Source organism: Podarcis vaucheri (assembly GCF_965113315.1).
Source record: "Podarcis vaucheri genome assembly, chromosome: 3".
NCBI lineage: Eukaryota > Metazoa > Chordata > Lepidosauria > Squamata > Lacertidae > Podarcis > Podarcis vaucheri.
Genome location: NC_138761.1, coordinates 74,725,826 through 74,747,885, shown reverse-complemented (window position 1 = coordinate 74,747,885; position 22,060 = coordinate 74,725,826). Strand labels below are relative to the sequence as shown.

The 22,060-nt window shown below is 43.8% G+C and overlaps 1 long non-coding RNA gene across 2 annotated transcripts in view; it reads left to right on the top strand.

Annotated features, from left to right (window-relative positions):
* Positions 1-48: 48 nt before the first annotated feature.
* LOC309528998 overlaps positions 49-22,060 on the top strand; it is a 46,135-nt gene continuing 24,123 nt past the window's right edge. For both annotated transcript variants that reach the window (XR_014218014.1, XR_014218015.1), the window contains exon 1: positions 49-140. This is a non-coding gene — a long non-coding RNA (uncharacterized lncRNA). The remainder of the gene's footprint in view (positions 141-22,060) is intronic.

Below are 22,060 nucleotides of genomic sequence, written 5' to 3'. Positions count from 1 at the left end.
GAAGGGCGCAGCGGGTACAGCGAGAATGCGCCGGCAGATTCGGAGGCGGGGTTTGCGGGCTGGCGGCTTGTTCGATTACGGAGGGGTTTGCTGCGCTGCAAGGCGATAGGAGCAATAGCTATGTCGGCACCTCAGTGCTAGTAAGTGTGTGTGGGGAATGTAAAAGATGAACCACAAAATCCTTAGTTGTCTGGGACTAAAATCCTACCATAGCATCATGGGCGTAGCCAGGATTTTAGTTGGGGGGGCAGGCCTTTTGTGGGCGGGGGCGAACCTTAGTTTGCTCTGTATTATATTGATTTTTATTGATGGGGGCAGCTGCCCCTCCGTGCCGCCCCCCCCCCGGGTAGCTTCAGTGCATACGCGTTGCAGAAAAAGTGATGGGGTTTTTCTGGAGCACTTCCTTTCCGTTCAATTACAATCAGGGGGCCAACTTGAATAAAATATTGGGGGGCCGAAGTAAGCCTCAGCCTGCATAATTGATCACAATGCATGCCGTGCGCACACCATTTGAATGGCAATGCGCATTAACTTGTGGGGCAGCCCCCTCAAATATTTTATGGGGTGGGCACAGGGACCTCAGTCCCTAGGAGTTGGATCCTATGGTTACAACAGAAACTCGAGGTTCCTTCATGTTTTCCTCTGAAGCCCTCTTGGGATAATGGAACATCTCGCTGATCTGCAGGGGGGAAACTGTAGAAGTGGGGAATCTGTGCTCTTGGCTGTGACAGGTTTGGCGTTCTTTGGTATAAGGGGTGTCCCTATGCTATCTGTGTCTATAATATATGGGATCTTCCCTACCTTGAAATGGATCTCTTTCTGTATACCGTATTCCTCCACACCTGCTCCAGTCATCCTCCTGAGGCCCTGCTCCATATCCCTGCCGCTGTGGGACACAACTGGCAGTCGCAAGAGCTAGGGCTTTTCCTGTGGGGCGTCTTGGTTTATCTTTCCTAGAATCATACACTGTTTGGTGTTTGGGAATTTTGTTGTTGTGGTTATGGCTTTTTCTTGTAATATATTGATCTGACGATGAATGGTGGGGATTGTTATGTATTTTAATATTATGTGGTGTGTGGATTTGTTTGGTGCTTCTTTTGAAAATTATTTTAAAATAAAAAAGAACATATCCATCACTAAATCCTGTGGAACTCAGGAAACTTGGAGTTGTAACCAACAAAGTACTACTTAAATTTGTTATTGTTCAGTCGTTTAGTCGTGTCTGACTCTTCGTGACCCCATGGACCAGAGCACGCCAGACACTCCTGTCTTCCACTTCCTCCCACTGTTTGGTCAAACTCATGCTGGTAGCTTCGAGAACACTGTCCAACCATCTCGTCCTCTGTCATCCCCTTCTCCTTGTGCCCTCCATCTTTTCCAGCATCAGGGTCTTTTCCAGGGAGTCTTCTCTTTTCATGATGTGGCCAAAGTATTGGAACCTCAGCTTCACGATCTGTCCTTCCAGTGAGCATTCAGGGCTGATTTCCTTAAGAATGGATAGGTTTGATCTTCTTGCAGTCCATGGGACTCTCAAGAGTCTCCTCCAGCACCATAATTCAAAAGCATCACTTCTTTGGCGATCAGCCTTCTTTATGGTCCAGCTATCACTTCCATACATCACTACTTAAATTAGACCTACTGAAATTAATGGAGCTAAGTTAGTCATGTCAATCAATTTCAATGGGTCTACTTAGCACTGCGGGCTAGCACTGGTAACAGCCCTTATCTCTGAGTAAACATAAATAGAATTGGCATCACAATTAAAATGCATCTTGTATTGTTTAAAACATGGTTCTAGAAAGTTGGCAACCCCCAAGAAAGCAGAGGCAACGGGGTCAACTTGTGCATTAGGCAACATAGTAAGTCAATGCTTGTTTAGAACATTTATGTTTATGATATATTAATTCTATGGTACATCTAATATTTTTAAACATATATTAAATCTCTTAAATCTGTCATATCCTTTCATTTTAAAGTTAAGTGTCTGCAACCCAGACAGGCTGAAAAGTTACCGTAATAAATGAAGCTTTGCAGTTGTTCATCTAGCAGTAGAATCATAGAATCATAGAGTTGGAAGAGACCACAAGGGCCATCGAGTCCAACCCCCTGCCAAGCAGGAAACACCATCAGAGCACTCCTGACATATGGAGGTCAAGCCTCTGCTTAAAGACCTCCAAAGAAGGAGACTCCACCACACTCCTTGGCAGCAAATTCCACTGTCAAACAGCTCTTACTGTCAGGAAGTTCTTCCTAATGTTTAGGTGGAATCTTCTTTCTTGTAGTTTGGATCCATTGCTCCGTGTCCGCTTCTCTGGAGCAGCAGAAAACAACCTTTCTCCCTCCTCTATGTGACATCCTTTTATATATTTGAACATGGCTATCATATCACCCCTTAACCTCCTCTTCTCCAGGCTAAACATGCCCAGCTCCCTTAGCCGTTCCTCATAAGGCATCGTTTCCAGGCCTTTGACCATTTTGGTTGCCCTCCTCTGGACACGTTCCAGTTTGTCAGTGTCCTTCTTGAACTGTGGTGCCCAGAACTGGACACAGTACTCCAGGTGAGGTCTGACCAGAGCAGAATACAGTGGCACTATTACTTCCCTTGATCTAGATGCTATACTCCTATTGATGCAGCCCAGAATTGCATTGGCTTTTTTAGCTGCCGCGTCACACTGTTGGCTCATGTCAAGTTTGTGGTCAACCAAGACTCCTAGATCCTTTTCACATGTACTGCTCTCAAGCCAGGTGTCACCCATCTTGTATTTGTGCCTCTCATTTTTTTTGCCCAAGTGCAATACTTTACATTTCTCCCTGTTAAAATTCATCTTGTTTGTTTTTGCCCAGTTCTCTGATCTGTCAAGGTCGTTTTGAAGTGTGATCCTGTCCTCTGGGGTGTTAGCCACCCCTCCCAATTTGGTGTCATCTGCAAATTTGATCAGGATGCCCTTGAGTCCATCATCCAAGTTGTTGATAAAGATGTTGAATAAGACCGGGCCCAAGTCAGAACCCTGTGGCACCCCACTAGTCACTCTTCTTGATACCAAGCCAAATTGTACTGTAGTTAGCAGCTGCTTAGTGACTGCATACTGGAAAGGATACATTTGTTGGTGTGTATGTGGAATGGTATTTGCTTTCAGAGACTGAGAACAAAAAAGCAGGGGAGAGGCTGTAGATGCAAGATGTGACAATCAATCTAGACATTTCTACATACGGTAACTCTAGGCCTATGTAACTGATGTTCCCATGTATGCGAGGAAGACAATATTGAGACAAACTTGTATTTTGGCAGTGGATTTTGCCATTTTTGCAACCTTATGATATTCTGGGTCTTCTGGAGTAGGACTTTTCTCTTCATCCCATGTCTCAATAAAAACAGTTCTCCTTCAGTGCCAGTTTGGAGAAGTCTACACATTAAAACCCAAAGAAGCAACATGTGTCTGCAGCACCTCTTTTTCTCATGCCTCTCCTTTTCTTATTTTTGCTTACTACAAGGTCAGGATATTTTCTTTGTGAATCACCCCACCCTTGGTATGTGTGTGACTGAGGGCTAGTCTGGTTGGGCAGGATATTTCCATCCTATTTATATTCTTCTTTTTCCAGGATTCCTCTCCATAAGGGATAAGACACTCTAGCTGTGAAAAAGTTCAGTTAGGAAATAAAGCTTTTAAACTTTAATTGTTGTTTGTTTGTTTATCCTTGCATCTTTGCATCTTTGCATTTCCTTGCGAAGAATGATCCTGGGCTGTGTAATGGTGATGGCTTTGATCACATGGAAATCTGTTTCTTGGGGGGAGATATCCACCATCACAAAAATATGTAGCCCCTTCTTTCTGGTGAGCCTACCATGATAGTAGAAATAAATAAAATCACAAACTGCACTGCCAAACTGTGTTCCACATCAGGACATGCCCCATTCTGTACTTATGGCAAAACTCTCTACAAAGGCTTATTTTAAAAGGACTATGGGATACCACAGTATTTAATGTTGCTTCATCCTTCTGCCAGCCTTGCCTTGATGCGAGACGAAATAATGCAGAGTCACCTGTGTTTGATCCTCATTCATCCTCTCAGTTTGATTCAAAATGTCAACAGATAATAAAACGAAAACCTGTAAATCTGCAGGAAGAATTCCAGATCCATTATCCCCATTGCCAAGAAGCAGATTTTCATGCAATATCCATCTGCAGTTTGCACTTAATTCATTCAGTATTGTCAATTGCTCACTTTAATTAAACACTCCAGGTGTTTTTGTGGATGTTTTTCTGCAGACATAAAGCTTCACAGAAGTTGTAGTCTTAAAGCTGCATAAACCGTTAGTATTGTATGCAAGGTCACAATGTTTCCTGAGTTCTGAAGTATTAAAAGTGTGATAAATTTGTGGAACTTTAGGCCCTGTTCCTGCTAAAGTTAGTTACAACTAACACCACAAACTTATGCATATTGACTCAGAAATAAGTCCCAGTATATTCCCATGTAGGTTTGCACAGAATTGTGACCTAAGTCTCATGGAGCAAATGGGAATTGAGTTGCATGACCGTCTTGATCCATTAATTAAAATGGGATTTCCAGTCCAATTTAATGCTCAATTTGCATGTAACGCTAAGTCAAATAATGGCTTAGCACAAATATGTGAGTGTGCAGGCTCCCAGAGAGATTACAGCCACTTTTCCTCTACTCCAGTTGCTGTAAGCTAAGCCATGGTTTGACTTTGCATGATTTTTGAATCTAGTTTCATGGTTTATCTCTTTCAGACAAACCATGAGTTGTAAACCAAGGACAAGCCTGGGTTGTACTTCATGGTTTGTCTGGAGTAAGGCAAACCACAAGCTCGGGTTTGGATGACATACCAAGCCAAACCATGGCTTAGCTTACAGCAGCAGGACCAGAGAAGAAGCAAAGTGGCCATGATAGTCCTAGGAGCCTACACACTCTCATGCATCTGTGCTAAACCATGGCTTGCCTTAGCATTACATGCAAGCCAAGTCTATTGTGTTGTTTACTCAGAAGTAGCTAGCTTGTATTTGCATTGCAGCATTAAATGAAGTTTATAATAAATAAACGAGTCCAGTTTAGTTCAGTGATGTTTGCTCCCAAGTATGTATCTTGGGCTTGGGTGTTATTTCGAGGGTTTTGTTGTTGGTGGGGAGTTGTTACAGTTGGTTGTATCTTTATTTTAGATCTTGTTGTGGTTTAGGTGGACATTGTTCAGTTTTGTTGTATATTTTTATGCTTTTAATTATTGTTTATGGCTGCTTTTGTTACGTTGTAGTTAAGCATTTTTTCATGTTGTAATTATGTGTTTTTTCATGTTGTAAGCTGCCTTGAGCATGGTTTGAATTGTGGAAAGGTGGCATGCAAAATATATGGTCTTAGACATAACTAAGTTGGCCCAGTGTGAAGCTTTGTTCTTTAGCCATTGGCCACTGCAAACTTCTGTAAATAATTGTGCCACCATTCTCATACCTATGTGCTTCTCTCTAGGTCTCAGCTATTATAATTGAATTCATGAGAATGTGCAGAGACACTTGTATGTTATAAAGTGAATGCTTTAAAATATCAAAAATATGATGATAATAATGCAAAATATTTAATTCAATGTGATGCAAGTTTAAGTTTGACAATAATGAAAACATATGTTCCAGAATGAACATGACGTGGCTAACTTTTGATATGAGTTTTTGGAACAGAATTCAGATATTATTGAATAGTAATATTTGACTCAAGTTTTAACTTTGGGAAAGAGGCAGTGGCTGGTGTGTGTGTTTTGGTGGTTTTGGGTTGGGGGGTTTTGGTGGGGTTTTTTTAGCACATTCTAATGGAAAAGGCATCTGTAGAAGCTGCTTTTTGCCTTGAAAATTTACTTATAATGTTCTTTGTGAGTTGAACACAATACAAAAGCTATTTTAATGCACCTGTTGGCTCCCCCCCTTGAAAAAAATAACAAGGGTGGGGGGTATGTTGGTGAAAGCATAACAAGGAATGAGTTCAGTTTTAATAAGCAATCATACTATTTTGAAAAGAATCCTCTTGTAACAAGTTTACACAATTTTGAAGGAAAAAGATTTTATGTCTGAGCAATTTAGTGGTATGTCATTTCTAAGGATTCTGACAAGCTCCCAGTTGCTTTTACTCATGTGCTTTTAATTAAACCATAATTGTGCCATGCGTTATAAAATGAAAGAAAAGCTGTTAAACTGGATATCTTTTATGACAAGAGAACAGGATGATCCTTCTGAAAAGAACAAAACAGTATTGAAAAAAGGAATAAAAGCATATTCAAAGCAAACATTATAGTACGGGATACCACTCTTTGACTGGCATAAGTTCAAGATGCACAATTTTAAATGACAATAATGTATGCTCAAAAATCATATACACTTATGAACTCTTTTTCAAAAGCAGTTTGTACTGGCTTGTCCACTATCTTTCAGTAATTACTTGAACAGGCACAGGCACAGTACGACAGAAAGGGATTTTTTCCCCAATATGTGCAACTTACAAGAATTACAGGACTTGCTGCTTACAAAACAAGACTGCTTGGAAAAGTAATGATCATGTGAAATTTGTCTTCCGTGTGATACATTCTGCTTTCTGTACACTTTATTATTGCCATTGTTGTGCTCTACATGGTTTTTTTGTATAGAAAATGGCCCTACCTGGAAGTTACAATCAAAAGAATAATGCAACAAGAACAAGAAAAATGGATTGGGGGGGTCATATCTCAACAGGAAGAGCATGCCAAACGAAACAGAGAACCAAAAATGATTTAGACGGAATAAAAGAAACCAAAGAATAAAGGAATTATGAGAATTCATTTGCATTCATATGCCCCTTCAAAGAGGAATTGTTTCAGATTCCTCAGTAGCAGGATAAGGTCTGCTCCTCAACACAACTCACCTTGGTTCCTCAACTAGAGTATTTACAGCACCTGGATCAAATGTTGAGTCCTCTATGTTTTGAGATAAGTTACCACAAGACTGATACAACACTCGCAAATGAGTGTTGTGCAAATCTGATCTCTGCTCTAAACTAGGAAAACAGGTTTCCTCTGAGCTCGAACCTTGGAAGAAAGATTTGTCAGCATTCTTCCACTGTAGGTTTGTTGCTCAGCAGACACACCCTTAGCGGTGCCATGATATGTATACCAACTGTATCATGACAGCAAAGAAGAAAGAAGGAGAGAGTGGATTAAAACTTTAAAACGAATAGCAACATCTTAAATATGGAAGGGATACTGTGCAACTAAGGAAGAGAAAGACGTTTCTCTTCATTTGGCATGTTCAAATTTATAGGGTGAAAAAATGTGGTAAGCCAAAGAATTAAAAGACAAAAATAACTGTAAAATGAGACAAGGGCAAGCCAACAAGCAAGAATGGTATGATCCAGTCAAGCTATTAATGAAAGAATTAACTAAAGAACCATTAGTGGGGGCAGGAAGTAAAGGGGAAACGGAAAGAACAGCTCTTAGCAATGGGAGTATGAGTTAATAAAGAAAAGGAAGAATTTATTTTTGAGATACAAAATTATAGTGGAACTAGAGGAAAAATCACCAGCAAAGGACAACAAAACAGGGAACAGGCAAAATGGGAATAAGAAACTCACTTGCTCAAGGATCATTTGACAAGTATGCATGCCAGTGTCTCAAATTTTGTCCACATTTGAGTATTATTTAGCTGTTAATCCACTTCTTCCACATTCAAATTAGAATGTAGTAGTCCATTAGAAAGTTGAGCCAACTTTCACCTGACCAGACAGAAGTCTTTCCCCATCAAATACATTGCAATGTACCTTAAAATACAAATGACAGTATACATTACACACTACCAATTAAAACATACTTTCGCATAAACAGGATTTATTCATTACGAGGGTAAATCTAAACAGATGGACTTTCATTCAGCCTCTGTGGTAAAATAAATGTAATAAAATTAATGTTCTCTCATTAATCTGCATGTTGCCCTCCACCACCACTGCTGCCACATTCATAAAATTTATTTTATACCTATTGATGACCCATTCCATTCCTGCCCAGGCATTAAGATCTGCAGGGAAGCCCTACTCTCATAGTCCCACTGCTAAGTGAGGTTTGGGGACTAGTAGCACATGAAAGGACATCATCTACAGCAGAGTGCCACCTGAGGAATAACCTTTCCTCAGAAATGCATCTACTGTACTAACAACCTTGCAGACTTTTAGTCAGTTGATGAAGATTCACATCTTTGCCCAGGCTTTGCAGAGTAGGGTGAAATCTGAGAACTCAGTATGAGGATTTTTGCTGCTACTTGATCTTTCGTTTTTTAAAGATAATTTGTGATATTTTAATTGTATTTATTGACTTACTGGTTTGTTGTTGTTTTGTACTCTTGTACTCCTGCCCTAGGAACAGTTGGAAAGGACAATAAGGAAGGAAGGAATTTCTCTGGGTGAGGGCCAAGGCATTTTCCCCCCTAAGCAAATTGCAACTACTAGTTAAAAGGTAAAGGGACCCCTGACCATTAGGTCCAGTCGTGACCGACTCTGGGGTTGCAGCGCTCATCTCGCTTTATTGGCCGAGGGAGCCGGCGTACAGCTTCCGGGTCATGTGGCCAGCATGACCAAGCCGCTTCTGGCGAACCAGAGCTGCACACGGAAATGCCGTTTACCTTCCCGCAGGAGTGGTACCTATTTATCTACTTGCACTTTGACGTGCTTTCGAACTGCTAGGTTGGCAGGAGCAGGGACCGAGCAATGGGAGCTCACCCCGTCGCAGGGATTCGAACCGCCGACCTTCTGATCGGCAAGTGCTAGGCTCTGTGGTTTTACCCACAGCGCCACCCGCGTCCCTAACTACTAGTTAAGGCTAGTCAATTTCCACATTTGGAGCACCTCAGTCCATTGGCAAGCACTCAGCGGTCACTTTTATCTCTGTCTCCCACCTGTACTGAACCCATTATAAGGATGGTAAGTACTTGGATCCTCCTATCTCAGTCTCCCTGTTTCTAATTTGCCTGTTATTACAGCCAACGGATTGGCCTGGAAGGTCCTCATAGTCAGAATTTGCAGTGATCCATATGCACATGCTAACTTAACTTTGGGGCATAACGTTTATGTGAAAGGACTGGCCAGCTTTCCAGATTATGACCTCTGACTATTGGGAAGGTAAATTCAAGTCATTTCATGATCTACAAAGGGAACTTGGTTTGGATCACCTGCTTGTGCAGCATCTGTGCCCCCATATCTCCTGGATGACTTGGATGGCTTCCTGGTTCAAACCAGACTGCCAGCCTGTTTGTAGACTAGACATATCTTAGCTCCGTGAAGAGTGGAACAGAGAACTGGAGCATGTAACTCATTCAGCCTAAGCAATGATCCACAGCTCTATCAACAGGTCCTTACTTGACCTGAGGTTGAATCTCATCCAACAAAAGTTAATATTCCAGAAGTATTGAATGCCGCAGAGGTTTCATCACAAATTATTATCCCCGTCTGATTCATATAATGTAGAGCTGCCCAGTTATAAGCTCCCCTTTGGGTGAAGTTTGGTAACTACAAATTTGATAAATGGAAACCTCATTGCATTTTAAAGATTTGCATGATGTTTCATTTTACTATAGTCCTACTCTTTGGAACCTACCTCCAGGCCATGAACTACGGATCATGTGGACTACAGGAACAGCTAAGCTTCTCTTAATCCAGGATTGGAAAGAGAATACAGCACTTTGCCCACAATAATGGGTTTATAATTTTCACTCCCTGTTTGAGTTTGCTAACTTTCCACATTAGCATAAAAAGGACAGGTATGAATACGTTTGGTCAGCTTTTCAGCCATCTCCCAGCCTCCATTCCCCACAGCTCTTCAGTAAATGAAAGAGCAGTGAGGACTCTACAGTACCAAAGAGATGACCCTCACCATCCTGTGGCAAGACCAGGACCTCAATAGGATGAACTGCTCTAAGCCACCAGAAAATCCCCCCCCCCAGAGCATTCAGGAACCTATCTGGTTCCACTAGTGTCCAGGGGCAGACCATCTGCATCAGTCCCCTGCTCACAGTGTCATGCAGATGCCTCCCAAGAAATGAGTAAGCAAAGTGACTATTCCACATTAACTGCCCACTCTGAAAATAGAGACGGTTTGTATTGGAATTTACCGAATGCATTGCTTCACTAACAAAGAATGACCATGTTGCACCTCCCACAGAACTGAGGGGTGAGGGGAGCTTTCCATCTGCCACACCTTTTTCCGTGTCAAGGTTAAGTGAAGCTGCTGTTTCCCCACAAACAGAAATCCTTAATGAACCACAATTCAGACGTGTATCAGTCTTTGAGCAGTTCGTGGCTCCACTCCACCCATCTTGAGAATTACAAGTGGCCTTGGGACTGTTAGATCTCCTTTTTACACCCTCTTCATGGAACCAAAGTTCACAGGATTCCCTGGGAAGAGGGAATATTAAACTTACAAAACTGTATATCTGATTCATCTGAGTGATATGCGAGAGAGGAAAATACATAAAATCAAGTACGCTCTCCGAAAGTATTGTTGACAAACACGATACTGGCCAAAGAAGAGACCATTCTAATTCACATTTAATCACACACACAAAATTAAGTTCCCAGAAGGACTTCGTTTCCTTCCCTGCTTCTTTTTAAAAACCTTTTCAACTTTGATCCAGTTTCTATCCCCTTGCGTTTTCTCGTCTGAATATAAAAAGTCCATGAGCGGAATGCATAATCAGTTACGACCGATCAAGATAACGAGAGCGCGTTTCCAATTTCTTCCACGAGGGGTCGACTTTGGTTCTTGTTTTCCCCAATGAGCTTCGCGGATTTAGTCATTTCTACGTCTTCACCCCACGCACCCTCCTCTTCCCACATTCTAAGAAAAATAAAATAAACATCTAAGTTACTGAAACCATTACTGCTTCAGTCTTGGTCACTAGAAGCCAACCGTTGTAAAGTTGCAACTTGGCTTTCGGTCTCCTTTTTTTGTATACAGTACCAGACTTGCAATATAACTTCCTGATCCGCTGGCGCCCAACGAGGGCTTGATATTCATCGAAAGGGAAGAAGAGAAAGAAGAATCTGATTAGCTGTACATGTATTTCAAAACTTGACCAAATTCATGTTTCCTTTTTTTCTTTACAAAATGCATATGCAAAATTCATGCGTGAAAAAGACTTGTGTGGGAGAGGCCAGCGGGGGTGGGTGGGTGGTAGAAATCTGATCTGATAACCGCTTGGTTTAAAACTGAAGGACTCTCGTTATTCAAAACTGTCCTTTAGGATAGAATGATCCTCTCCCAGGCCCCTGGGCTTTCGAAAATCTTCCGACATCGGTTTCAGAAGAAGGCAAACAGACGCCTCGGTTGTTCACTCTGCTGCTAGGATCGGGAGCCGTACGGCCGCCTAAAACTGAGCTCGTTTCTTGCAACCTCAAAAGAGTTTTAGCTAAAAATGATATTTTGCCAACAGTGCAGCAAGATAAAATTAAAAAAAAAATCTCCCCTGAAAGCTGTTTAGCCATCAGGTCATGCCGTCCGCGTGACGCTTACATCGCTCCTCACATTTCCCCCTCTCTAATAGTGCACCATATTCTCAATGAGGCTTACTCCAAGGTAAGTGGGCATTGGATTGCATCCTCAGTTTCCAAATCATATATCATCCTCATCATCATCATCTCAGCACCTGTTTGGCAAAGAAGCTTCCATTAAGTGTCATCTCATTCTCTGCCTGAGAGCCAGCTCATTATACTGGAAAAGTTCGATTTCATCCACGGACTTTAGGGGAGAGGGGGGCGGGCGAGAGAAACACGCTAAAATTGTAAGATTTACCAATATTCCTTTAACGGCGTAGTCTGCCCTGCTTTGCCCCAAATCCTTCTCTCTCTCTCTCTCTCTCTCTCCAGCCTCCTGACTTGGGATTTGGCTGACACGTTTATTCGTCAATTTCACTTTCGCCGCCACAGCCAGCAGTGGAGATTCCCCCCCCCCCCTGTTATTTTCACCGAGACTATATTAATTAAAAGAAATACATGATTAAAAAGTAATGAGTTGAATAAAAATTATCTCCGCTCATTTTCTGATTATGTTAATTGTTAAAAACCCTTCAATCACGCTGTTGCAGTCAATGGGTTTTAATGTGAAATTAGTGGGCTCTTGATAACTTACAGTCCAGAATAATCCTGGCAGTTTAGTCATCATTCCTAATAACGAGGATGTTGCTAGGACGAGAGATTTCTACATGATTTGGCTGCATTAAGCCTTCCCTGCCCCTCCTCCCCCTACATCCAAGAGTGCCACGCTCAAGTACACAACTTTCTGCATATTGTTAACCAGTCAGGCTGAGTTGTGCTTCTGTCCAATGACGGAAGAGTCGCCGTGCTGGGCATTGTGGCAGCGACAACAGCAGAGTCCCTATAGCGGGTGGCAGCCTATGAGATGCATACGATGAAGCAGGTTCTGGCCAAAGGAACAGTGGCGTAGCGTGGGTTGTCAGCACCCGGGGCAAGGCAAGTAATTTGCGCCCCCTAACCCGTGGATTTTAGCACTGCGAGTGCGAGCGCGCGCCCCCCCCAGATGTTGCGCCCGGTGGGGCCGCCGCCCCTGCACCCCCCACGCTACGCCACTGCAAAGGAAGCCTGGGTCGTCATAAAATTGGTGAAGCCCCATCTTATACATGCTTACTCAGAAGTAAATCCAACAGCGTTCAGTTTGCTTACCTGAGTAAGCATGCACAGGATTGCCACCCTCGTCCTTAGATGATTGGACTCTCTGCCTAACCTTCTAGAGCATGAGACTCTTAATGTCAAGGTTGTGGGTTTGAGCCCCACATTGGGTGAAATATTCTTGCGTTGCAAGGGGTTGGACTAGATGACCCTCGTCAACCCTTTCCAACGCTACAATTCTATGATTATGTGAATCGTTCTGTGTGAGATCTCGTCTGCACAAAATGCCAAGGGTCGATTAGCAAAAAGGAACCTCACATTAATATGGTGCGTATTGTGCAATTGCTTGACTTCGGCTGGATGTCTTTAACTTGTTGCTCTTCCGATCATTTGAAGCATTTTCATTTCTTGGCTGCAATCCTAAACATACTTTCTTTCTTCGGAAGGAAGTCCCGCTGAAACGTGTCCATGATCGAACTGCTAGGTCCTTCACGTTCTCAGTGAGAGAGCTGTAAGAGACAATAGAGGTGCTTAAAATGGAAGGGTGGAGGTACAGTACACAGTCGTCCAATGTTTTTCATGAGGAATGTCAGAAGACTATATGCATCTACATAAATCATAGCTGTCAACTTTTCCCTTTTCTTGCGAGGAATCCTATTCGGAATAAGGGAATTTCCCTTAAAAGGGGGGAAAGTTGACAGCTATGACGTAAATATGCAGGGGCTTTTTTTGTATGTGTGTGTTTGGTTTCGTTTAACCATTAGTGGTTTTAATTGGCCGCACAGGTGCCAGTTAGAAAGAGTTATTTCCCCCACCAACTTTGACCACAAATTGATTTTGCCTCATGACTAATACACGTATTGTGCGTTTGGGTTTTTTTGCTGTTGGACACACCAGGGGTATGGGTCCTCTGACACAATCACAAATGCCAGAAGTCGAGAAAATAGGGGTATATGCTGATCTTTAGGAGGCAAAATACCAGAACTTATGTCAAGAAGTAGTAGTCAAGGATGTGAGGCTTCGATGAAGCCAATACATTTAATTAGTGTCTGACACTGATGGGTCGATTTATATACCCATTGTCCTCTGTGAAACGCATTTTCTTGTTCGTGCCTTGCCAAATTCACTCGCTTGGTTTTTGTTTTTAATTGATCTTGTGAACCTTTAAAAGGGAGGTCCCGTTATATGACTTGAGAGTTTTGAAGGAGTCAGGCTGCTGATTAATAAAAGGCGATTTTGTGCTGATCTACAGGCCAGAGAGAGGGACCATATATCGGTGGGCGTTGGGCACAGGGTGGAAAAGAGGAAAGGTTGGAGGCTTGCTTAGTTGCTACTGTTTCTACTCCGCACAACCACCCTACAAAAGTTTTCTTGGATTGTTCTCACCCAGCCTGACGCTAACAAACTAGCAGGATATTCTAACGTGTGCATGAGAAACGAATGGGGGAAGAGGCAACGAGGCCCTCTTGCGTGTAATAACTCTCTCTCCCCACCCTTCCCGGTTCATTTTCCTATTTGCATCCCCAGTTAACTGAAGATCGTGTTAATAAATAACAATGAAAGGGAAGCGCTTCTATCTAGAGGGCTTGTCGGCAACATTTAAAAAGCCAATAGAGTTTATAATTCTACTCTATCATTTCTTATTGATTAGAGTAATCAAGATAAAAAGCTAGCCGGGCTCGGCGAAGTTCAGTAGCATATCATTAAAGATAAGAGTCAGTTAATTCTGGAGCCAGGAGAGGGTGGATGGTGCCTGCGCTGAAGAGTTCATTTGCATGAGATGCTGAGCCCAGTAACAAGAGGACAAAAATCACTAATTAGGGATTGCAGAGTGCCTCCCGCGCTCGTCAAGCACCCTTCGGAGAGCTGCGATGATGCAAAGATCGCACTTTTATGTAAATCCGGGCCAAGACACCGCAGTCGAAAGGTTGCCTATAAGCAGCGGTTCAGTCTAACAAGGACGAGCAGCAGCCCAAAGATGAGAGAGAACACCTACCACGCGTGTGGAGGGGGATTTTGCCTTGCTAAAAGCTCCACCTTCCTCGCCTTGCTGTTTTTTTGTTTGTTTTTGGGGTGTGTGGTTTTTAAAGGTCTACCAATCTACCCAATTGCCTCCGTTGTTTTGAAATCTGGCCCTCAGCCATCCTTTCTCACTTAAAAAATGTGTCAATTACAAAATAGTTTCTGTCTATTCTACGGACGAAGCACCAGGACGTTCAGTTTAGCCAGGCTCGGAGCACGGTAGAATCCCGCAGCCTCCAGAAGTCTCGTTTGCATCCACCTACTTGCCCCAAACATTTGCTGCTGGACCGCTTCTGCGAAGAGGTCTGGGTGACTCACTCCAGGCGAACTTTATTCATCTTTGTCTGGTAAGGAGAGAAGAGAACTAGATCCACTGCAAACAAACAAACAACCCCACCAAGCCTTTATTCCAAGCCAGTTATTTCTGAAATATTGTATGTACAGTATTCGGTAAACTCTCTCTATGTCGTGCCAACGGATCCTTTCAGTAAAGATGGACACCTAACGCACACACGCGGGAGCCCAAACTCCAACAGGCGTTAGAAGCTGCCCAAACATTTCCGTGCATGTTGGAAGTGATGTTATCAAACTCTTCGTCAGATAAAAATGTGAGATGCAGCCCTGCGCTAACAGCAAGGTACTTCGATGCAAGACAGCATTTAGCCCTACACCTCGAACACGCTTTGATAGAATAAAAATAACAACAGTAGGGATAACAATAAAAGTAGTTGTTCATCCATATCACATTCTTTCTACCTTCTCCGGCGTAAGAAAGACGACCATCAAATATGGGTCATTCGAGTTAGCCTCCCTCTCTCAGCCAGTAGTAGTAGTAGTATTTTCTGTGTACTGTAAAGTGCAGACAGTAGGAGAAATCGCTGTCTCAGAATTGAGACCTATGGGAATTGTAGACGCGGGACAAACTTCACAGGTCTTGGCCTCTACTAGGACTGTAAGCACTTTTATCTGAAATTTGTGGAGCTGTCTTCTGAGTATTTCCTATGGGAAGTTTAAATTCTTTTCTGATAGTAGATGGTAAACAAGACTCACTCACTCACTCCACCCCCCAAGAAAACCATCAACATGTTTAAGAAAGAAAACATTTGAGATGTCTCCATTGATCTTTTAACCCACGTGATTATTGCACGCCACTTGGGGATGCTTGCCTAACATAGGGCACCCAAGTATGTTAATTGTTAAGTAATAAGTTATTCCCCTTTAATACAAAGTTATCCTCTATGTAGGTGGTTCAATTCAGTTATTTTTAAAATCGCTATTAAAACATTGTCCTTTTTTAATTTAATGAATTTAATGTAAATAGGCGTTTCTGATAAACCAAATGTGCTGCACCGTTTAACAAGCAAAAGTTTATTATTAAGAAAAGAAAAAGATCCATGGTCTTTTCATAATGGCATTTCCCCGGTGTAAATAACACGTCTAGCCTGCAATCCTATACGCACTTCGGTGGGGGTAAGGCCCATTGGACTAAACGCGGCTTACTTCTGAGCAGAGATGCAAAGGATTGCTCCTCAAAGCCCATGATCTCCTCGCTTTCTGAAAGCGCAGTCCACTTGGACAGCCTCAAAAGGAGAGAAACCCCTGGATTTTATGGGGACCACAAGGAAAACCCTTCTCTCCGAGATAGTTTCAAAAGAATGGGAGGGGGGACCTGATCATCTGCCCACAGCTCTCGCTCTCTCTCGGACCTATGAAGTTGTTTACTTGTCTCCACCAAGCCCTCCATCATTCAGCCCAGCGCTTGGCAGCCGGCTCTTTAGTGCTCACTTCGCCCCTTGCTTGGCCGCGGAGTAAAGGAATCACACCCTTAGATTGGTTAATTGTAGGTGTCAGCGTGGAAAGTGGCAGTGTTTGCCGTCTCTCTCCCTCTCCCTCTCCCAAGTCTCCGAGCGGCTTCTTCCCCTCCATAGCTCCCTCCCGGCGACCCTCTTTCTGTCTGCTCTGCCTCCATCTCCTCCTCCCTCACAACCTCCCCCCCCCAAATCCCTCCACCACCATCATCACCCGCGGCAGCAGCACCAGGCTCTGGATGGAGGTCACCCGAAATGGCAGCTTGGCTGGGGTCCTGGGAGCCAAGCTCGCAGCCCTGGGCAGGCACCTGGTTACACACTCTACACGCAGCCTATTCAGGGGGCTTATTCCCACCGAGGGGCGTCGAGGATCGCAACCTCCAACGACCATTCCACACCAGCGCAGAGACAGGCAGGATGCGCCCAGAGGCTTCGGTCTCTATTCCAGCCTCCCTTTGCCACCCGCGCACCTCGCGCACGCGCAGTTGAGACCTCTCGCCGCCTTCTCCACGCACTTCCTCGCAGTTCCTTTTCTCTCTCGGCTGTCCGTGTCCGAAGACGCCGCCCAGATATAACTGACCAAGTTGCACCCGGGGCTTCCCTTGACTTGCGATGCGGGCGTAACCGGCCTCCTCTTGCAGTCATGTGCGCTCCCTTACGCGCATATTTTATATTGTGATTTTGTGAGACCTGCGGGTATAGGGCGGTATACAAATTTAATGAATAAAAATAATAACAGAGGCACACCCCTCACAGGGATGGTGGCAACCTAGGAGACACCTGAGGGGTGTGCTGCGCTTGAGGCAAAAACACGCGTGTTGTGTGGTGGTGCATGGGAATGTCTGAGGGAAACACAGTCCCTCCCTCACGCTGCCAATTTCTCCTCCTCCTCCTCCTCCTCCAGGCACTTTTGAGGTGACATGCAACTTCCCGCTCAGAAGTGCTATCTCAACTAAACACTTCGCCTCATTCCAGCGTATTCTCCCCATTTCCCCTACTGCTATATGGGTGAAGAACAAAACAGACAGAAGCATATAAGGGGGGGGGGGGGTCGCACAGACACAGGCGTGATCTTCCTCCTTGTGACGTTCACACTATGATTACCCACTTTTCTCTGAATTCATTGGTACACACTTTCACGCCATTTGCCATGCACTCGTTCATATGGATTCTTATGATCCCCCTTCCCCTCATTCTAAACATATCTCACTTTTCCTCTCCTGCTACCCTTCGGTCCATCACCCCAACATTTTCTGTGCAAAGATGCCTTTTCTTTACTTTGCACTCTTTCTCTCTCTCACAAACAGCACAGGGTCTTCCGCCTTTCAACTGCTCAATTATGCCAATGCAATTCCTCTGAATAATGCGCGCGCGCACACACACTCATTTTGTTTCGTTTCGTTCCATATATTCTAGCCACACACACACACACACACACACACACACTCCCTTTCCTTCTCTCGCGCACACTGAACTCTCTAGCTTTTGTATCACACTCTTTCAGCATACACTCATTTTAATGAAACATTCTCTCCCACAGTCGTCTCCTCTCGCAGAGGAATATAATTTTCGCGCGCGCGCGCAGGACTTTCCCGCGCTTTTCCTTGCATGTTCCCTTCTTTCCATTCTAAAAGCACGTGGTTTCTGAGGTGGCACTCGACCCAACAGTGGAGTAGAACATTGGTCGCCAGTACTAGCACAATTGGTCGCCGGTACCAACAACACACACACACACCGAGTCCCCGAGCTTGGTATCACAGTTTTCTTCCTGTCCCACAAACACCGACATTCTGAGGAGACCCTCGGCTTCTCTCTGAAATAGAATGCAGTATCAATCCTACACGTCCTGACACACCGACATACAACTCTCTCCTCTCCTTCATTACACACACACACACGAGAGAGAGAGAGAGAGAGAGAGAGAGAGAGAGAGAGACTTGACACCCATGCAGAGCCGTTTATGCCATTATAAGCGAGGAGGAGGAGGAGGAGGAGGCTGAGGCTGCGGGCGCTTCCATTTCTTCCTCCGAGCTCTTTGGGCTTTTTTGTCCTCCTCCCCCCACCTCCTCGCCCTTCCCATACAGAATAAAGTCAGTCTGTATTTAATGGTTATGGCGGATGTGAGGAGGATTTGGCAAAGGGAGAGGCCTTTTGCTCTCAAATATTGCTCCTTTACGTCGTGTGAGTCTACCAACCCACCACGACCCCATATTCTTCTCCGGGTGTCTGACTCGAATGACAAACGAGCTGATTTTTTCACTACATCGCTGGGAAATGTAGTGGGTGATAATAGAGATTTCTCTTTCATTTTTTACGCTTGACTTGGTTATTGTTGCCTTTCTTTTCCCGTGATTCCTTCTGAGGATTAGCTCTGACTTCCCCACTATTGGCGGTCAAAGTGGCCCAAACTCGGGATGACAATTGATGGGGATCAAGGGATTGCCCATTCTGTGCCTGTAAGGGCTGATTTGTGCCAGAGAAACTCATCAAGTGCAGGCGAAGAATGGAGGGGAGCGAGGGGGGAGCATCTGGGGGCAAATGTATTCATTGAGCCGGGCTCTCTCTCAAATTGCTTCGAAGTTTCCCTCATGAAAAAGTAACGCTTGCAGCAATCAACGGCTTTTTGACGGATTACAAACTCGGGTAGGACTGTAGGGAGCTGATTTAAGGAGGGGGGCGAGGTGGGGAGAAGAGAGGAGCCCCCAGCTTTAGCATGGGGGCAACTCGCCCACAAAAGTACAAGGACGAAGGGTCAGTCAGCAAAACACAAAGCTCGAGGTTCAGATGCGTGTAGGAGCAATGAAAGGTGCATTAATTTATTAACAGGGTGCAAGGAGTGGGGGGGGGATCATTAACTCCCAACTCCAGGCACCCACCCAAAAGATGGCATTTACATTAAAATAGTAAGAAGAAGAAGAAATAGGAGAGAGAGAGAGAGAGATCTGGGCAGGGAATGAAGTGCTGGACAAAGTTCATTAAAGCTGGGAATTTGGAAGAGGGGGGCGGTGGAGAAAGCTGACTTTATCCCCAGCCAGAGCACAGTTTCGGCAGAAGACAGGGGTCCGCCCTTAAAAGAAAGTTCCCTCTTCCATCATATTTCTGTCTTTTATATGCATGACCCTGAGGTCCTTCTCCAGGCCTGACTTGAGTGGATAGGAGACCTGCAATCACTGAACTTTGGTCAACCTGGAGTTCACTCATCTTGTTGTTGCTTTTGATGATAGAATGCGAAGAAGAGACACGAATAATAATAGCTTGAACTTTTTCTTCGGCTCATCACAGGGCCTTCAGGGGTCTCACATCCCAAACCTCGGATCCGTCCCTATCCTCTAAAAACAAACAAACAAAAAACCCTTTCCAAATCAAAAAACAAAACAATTCCTGTGTTGTTTGATAGGGAACACCAGGAACGTCTACCCTTGAACATTAGCGACAAATGAAGAGAACGGAGGAATCTGACTTTTTCGGCTCCGTTGAACTGAAGCCTTAAAAAAACAAAACAAAAGCAAGTCTTTCCCCGCCCCGTCTCCCCCCTCCCCCCTCCCCCCTTCCTCCTTTTCACCAATTCCCTGACAGCTACTAAGCAAAGAAATGGCTGGGAGTTCAGAGAAAGAAAAGTCTCCCTGGAACTTTGTGACACAGAAGATATGTTGTAATTATTCCATGCAGATCACAGTAATCAAAGTTGTCAGAGAAAGGACTCGGGTTCCCCCCTCTCCCCCCCCCCCGCCTCCCAACCCCACCCACCCCCTGCTATTTAGTCTTCCTTTCCCCTCTCCCGTCAAGTTTAGCTGTTTTCTCCCTCCTCCTCCTCCTGACCCATCATTTTAAAGTCCCAATCTTTAAATCCTCCTTTGATTTGCCTTGTTCTTATGCCCGATCCAGACACTTTTCTTCCCACCTCTCAAAATATAAAAACACAGTTTTAAAAAGATGCTTCTCGTCGATTCGATTAAATAGAGGAAGGCCGAGAGATCGAGGGAAAATGTTAATGGAAAGAAGACTGCCGAGGAAAAGAAAAGCGCACATATCGCTGCCTTAAAAATAAATAAATAAATAAAATTAAAAATCCTTCAAAATGAAGAGGTGGAGGGGAAAGGAGGGGGCCAAAGGATCCTCTCGATCCCCTATTTTGTTAAACTCTCCCCAGTCCAGGAATGATTAACTCCCCCCCCCCCACTTTGCCCTTCATCTTGTCAATGTTATCATGGCTTTGAAGGGAGGATCTTCAAGGTGGCACATTTCTGAACTTAACCTCTTTTCCAGCTAACTCTCTACCTCCTTGTTAGTGCCCGGCTCTGAACTTCTGAAGAGTATTTTTGTGTGAGTCAGGGTTCATTCACTCGGGCTCTTTTGTAGGACTTTCTTCCTTTCAGCCCTCAGTGTGTTACACCAATTAAAGGACGACGTGCTGTAAATGTAATGGGCCGAGGAGTGATTGTTTTTGACAAGCAACAAAACACATAGATCCACCCCTTAGATTAGGCCGTTGAAGGGGAGGTTCAGGCCGGTCAGTTTACTGAATAGTTCATGAACTGTAATTCTGAGGGCTCGTGTGAAAGAAAATGTCTCTCTCTCTCTCCCTTCCTTCTCCCTGTCTCCCCACCCCCATCCCCACATTCTCTCTCTCTCTCCTAAGGGGAGAAGGAACATCGATGGAAAATAAATGGCAGGGAATGAGGGAGAATTATTTATTTGACAGCATGGTACAACAGGGCACAGTTAAAATAACTGTTCATATTAAATACCAATATATTAGAGTAATAAAACATTAGAAACCTCACAACAGATTAGCAGAATAAGAGGCCACGATGACAACTTGAGTAAGCCTATAAAGCAGACTAAACATGACCATTAAAAATGCCTCTGCAAATATAAATGTTTCCAAGCTGACAGTAATGTTGGAGCTAATAATTGGTGGGGCGCATGCCAAAGTCAGGGTATGTCCTGAGAAGGCTTTTGTAGCTACATAACATACTTCCCCCTAAGGAAAGCACTTGGAGAAAGGCTTCCACTGAAGGTCTCAACTCACTCTTGGCAGGTTGATATGGAAGATGTCTCCTTGCACATCTCAACCCCAAGCCATTTAGGCCCCTTTAATGGAAAGTCCTAGCATCTTGAAGTATTAAAGGTTCTGGCTTCTCATTTAGGTTGGAAAAAAAAAAGCCTGATAAATCACTTTGTTTTGACGACTAAGGAAGACCTTGGTTGAAACACATCTGGATATCTTTACTTGTTCAGTTCATTTTTATTTATGGCCGTTATGAGCCATACTAAGCAGTTTGTGGACACTTGGTCATTCCATATGATTCTAACTTGGAACCCTTTTGCTGCTTCAGACTTTATTAGAGACATACATTGGTTTTAATTTGTATTATATTTTATTTAAATATGTTTCATATACTATGACAATGTGTCAGTTTATTAATATTTTTATCCCAGTTATGTTTCAGCATATCTACAGAATCACACTTTATATACCAAACATGCCAGTTTCATAGAAAAGGATACCTCCAATTCAGTTACTTGTGACCTGTGTGGGTAATGGGTTTTTTTTAGTATAATAAATATATAATTGTCATCCAGTAGTT